We start from the raw sequence: 3,962 nt of genomic DNA, 5'->3' as shown, positions 1-3,962 counted from the left end.
TTGGACAATTGAAAAAATACCTACAGTGAAATGAGTAGAAATAGCTGGGATACACCAGGGCATTTGAGTTGTTGAGTGAAGTGCCACATATGTGAAAAAAAATCAGGGGTAACCTTAAATAAAAATAGATTGAGATCATATATAAGCTGACTTTAAAATTTTCTGTGATTTTCATCTTAATTTATTCATTGGTTAGAGAAGAAATGATATATAATTATGAAAATGACAAAGTGGTAGTCTTCTTCTTGGTGCCTTTTCATTTGCATCAAAACCTGAAGTCAGGTCAGAAAATTTAAGTATCAAAGATGTCAGTTTTTTTCCCAAAAAGAGATTTTTCCAGTGGTTTTGATAACTTCTGTTGCTGGAAAAATTGCTTCTCTCTCAACTCAATTATAGGTACCAAAGGGGAAAATCAAAGCCAACTACTGATAGAATAAATAACATTTGAGCACTTTCTGAGGCCTGACCTACCTTTGTTCACCCCAAAAATAATTCCAGGCCTAACAATTGTTTTTAGAAGTAGTTTCTCCATGTACTGAGCATCTAAAATTAGTGCCTTCTGTTCCAGGGAGTATATCCTAAAAATTTCTATAAGCAATAGAGACTGAACATGTGCAAATATATTCACATATTACAAACAGGTGGATTTGGATTTTTTGTAACTACTTCCAAAAACTTAAATTTTCAGCATTACTGTTAAAACTGTGTTAGAAATCAAAGATTCCTGTTTCATCACAGAAAATATTTACAGCACACTCTTCCTCTGGCCTGGAATATAACACAGTTGCACCAGAAGCTTAGTGCATCAGTCAAATGAAAAAGTTTCTGCACTCTGTGTCGTCTTGTCAGAATGCCTATGATAAAAATCTGAAAGATAGGGGCTGGGGTTCTGACTCAGTTATAGAGTACTTGCCTAGAACATGGGAGGCACTGGGTTTAAGCATCAGAACCACATAAAAATAAAGAAAATAAAAGTTATTTGTTTATCTATGACTAGTGAATAAATAAATAAAATGTTTATATTAAAAAATAAAAATATGGCGACTGAGGAGGACGTGGAACTGGAGTTGGAAACCGAGACCAGCGGCCCCGAACGGCCCCCGAGAAGGCACAGAAGCATGACAGTGGTGCGGTGGACCTGGAGCGGGTCACCGACTATGCGGAGGAGAAGGAGATCCAGAGTTCCAATCTGGAGACGGCTATGTCCATGATCCGAGATAGAAGGTCTCGGGAGCAGAAAGCCAAACAAGAACGGGAGAAGGAACTGGCAAAGGTCACTATCAAGAAAGAAGATCTGGAGTTGATAATGACAGAGATGGAGATTTCTTGAGCAGCAGCAGAGAGAAGCTTGCGGGAACACATGGGAAAAGTGGTGGAGGCTCTTATTGCTCTGACCAACTGATATGTACTTTTTCAGGCATATTTACAGGATTAACTTATTGCAATAAAGACTTTTTTTGCAAAAAAAAAATAAATAAAATAAATAAAAAATAAAAATCAGAAAGATAGTAGGTACCCCAGAACATATATGCATGGATATAAAGACTCAGTTGTGAAAATGCTAGTGGGAATATAAATTGTATAAAGCTATTTTTGAAAATGATATTAAGGTTCTTCAGTAAGTTTAAATAAAAATGCCACATGAGGGGCTGGGGATGTGGCTCAAGCGGTAGCGCGCTCGCCTGGCATGCGTGCGACCCGGGTTCAATCCTCAGCACCACATACCAACAAAGATGTTGTGTCCACCGAGAACTAAAAAATAAATATTAAAAATTCTCTCTCTCTCTCTTTCTCTCTCTCTCTCTCTCTCTCTCTCTCTCTCTCTCTCCCTCCCTCCCTCCCCCCCCTCTCTCACTCTCTCTTTAAAAAAAATGCCACATGATTCAGTAGTAGTAATTCTGGGTATGTATCTAAAAAAATTGGAGTAACTACATCATAGAAAACAGTACAATTATATTTTCATTGTAGTATTTTTCACAGAATCTGGTAAAAGAACTGAAGTATCTTTAAGGTAAATGATAGGTTGGGCATGGTGCAACCTACCTGTATTCCCAGCAGCTTGGAAGGGTGAAGCAGGGGAATCATGAATTTAGAGCCAGTCTCACAAAGTTATCAGTGAGGCACTAAGCAAATCAATGAGATATTGTCTCTAAATAAAATATAAAAAAGAAGCTGGTGATGTATCTCAGTGGTTAACTAGCTCTGATTTCAACACACAGTACAATAAATAAATAAATAAATAAATAAGCCCAACACATTGACCCTATGTTTTACTTTCCAAGATGCAATTTACTTGCACCCTTTCTGGATTAACTGGACAGAATGTGTCACATTCTTTAACAAACTATTATATGCAGGAGAAATGCAGTTTCAAAATAATGTTTGTAAGAGAAACACAAGTTGCACTGAAGGGGGGACTTTTGTGACCCTGTTAAAGACCAGATTCTGGAAGTCAGGAAAATAAAGATAATTCCTACTAAGCATAAAATCTGCAAGAGTTTATGATTAAGAATTCAGTTAGAAATTATGAACATGAGGCTAATTAACCCAAAGTTGTCATGGCAGTGGATACTTGAGAGTTTGATATTATCCTGCTGTGAGTCCGAAGTCAAGAAGTGTACCTGCAGAGGACTCTGTAGAATCCTTTTTTAGATATCTACTAAACTGGAGAGCAAAAGAGCCATACTTTTCTCTTTACACATTTTCTCTCTTCAAACTGTCACCTTTTTCCTCCCTTATATCACTTCTAAGAAACTCATTGTGTCTGCTTTTTTCTCATGTGAAATGCTCACAAAGAGAAAGCAAAATCTATAAACTGACATCCAGTTCTTGGAGAAAAATTAGAAATAGTACATCCATTTGAAATATAGCATAAAAAATAGTTGATAAGGCAAAGAGGAAATGCTGGCATTAAAAATGTGAACAGAACTGAGTGCAGTGGTGCACTTCTGTAATCCCAGGGTCTTGGAAGGCTGATGCAGAAGGATCATGAGTTCAATGTCAGCTTCAGCAAGGGAGAAGTGCTAAGCAAATCAGTGAAACTGTTTCTTTAAATAAAATACAAAATACTGCTGGGGATTTGTCTCAGGGATCCTGTGAGCCAATGATTTCTAGAATGACTTGTTTTCCAGTGACAACGAATTGACCCACTATAGGATGGAGCTCAATATTCAATCACAAGTTCCACAGAAGTCATATGAAAAAATAGCTGGCGTCTTATAGATAGTGTGGTTAATTCATTCCTGCACCCTCTGTCTGACAGGATCACAGAATGGGGGATACTGTGACAGGGCTACACCATCTGGAAACTGAATCCATGGGGAAAGTTAAGTGTTTTGTTTATGGTACTCATGATATGGGTCATAGGGTATACATCAATCAATAAAAAAAGTACATGTTGATGAAATGGCAGGAAAATTCCCAGAATGAGACTAAAGATACAATTAAGACATGCTTGGAGATGTGTTTTGATATCTCTCAGGATACAAACAATAGTGTTATTCCTCAAGAAATTTATGAAGAAAAGATTACAAATCAAGGTTCTTGAGAAAAACTTAACAATTTACACTAAGTCCCACTTTTTAAAGCTCCACCCTGTACAACATACATTCACCCCCCAGTAACAGGCCCTCCATTGCCTTACACAGGAATTCATGATGAAAATAGGAAACATATTGTTAATATTAATGGCAAATCGGTTGAGGGGAAGAGCCTGCTCTTTTGTTAAGGATTACAAAGACCGAAGAATTGTTTTATTTTGAACAAGTATCAAAGAAATTCTTTAAGAAAGCACTTAAATAGGTCATATGAAAAAGGAAATTACCTTGGAAATTAAAAATAGAATAATATAAAATTAATATACATTATTTTATAGGCACTTCAGAATAGTAGGCTTTTAAGTAATAGGCTTTCACTACTTTAAGTGTGTTTTATTGGGACTTTAGTTTAGAAGTAAGAAAGTT

At 36.6% G+C, this 3,962-nt stretch overlaps 1 pseudogene across 1 annotated transcript; it reads left to right on the top strand.

Moving 5' to 3' along the window:
* Positions 1–1,037: 1,037 nt before the first annotated feature.
* Positions 1,038–1,417, top strand: LOC308640350 (huntingtin-interacting protein K-like; annotated as a pseudogene). Its single transcript has one exon. The product of its transcript is annotated as a huntingtin-interacting protein K-like (transcript).
* The last annotated feature ends 2,545 nt before the right edge of the window (positions 1,418–3,962 follow it).

The sequence above is a fragment of the Spermophilus citellus genome (assembly GCF_964194105.1).
Source record: "Spermophilus citellus genome assembly, contig: SCAFFOLD_113, whole genome shotgun sequence".
NCBI classification, from domain to species: Eukaryota; Metazoa; Chordata; class Mammalia; order Rodentia; family Sciuridae; genus Spermophilus; species Spermophilus citellus.
This window is presented reverse-complemented; position numbering and strand designations above follow the sequence as displayed.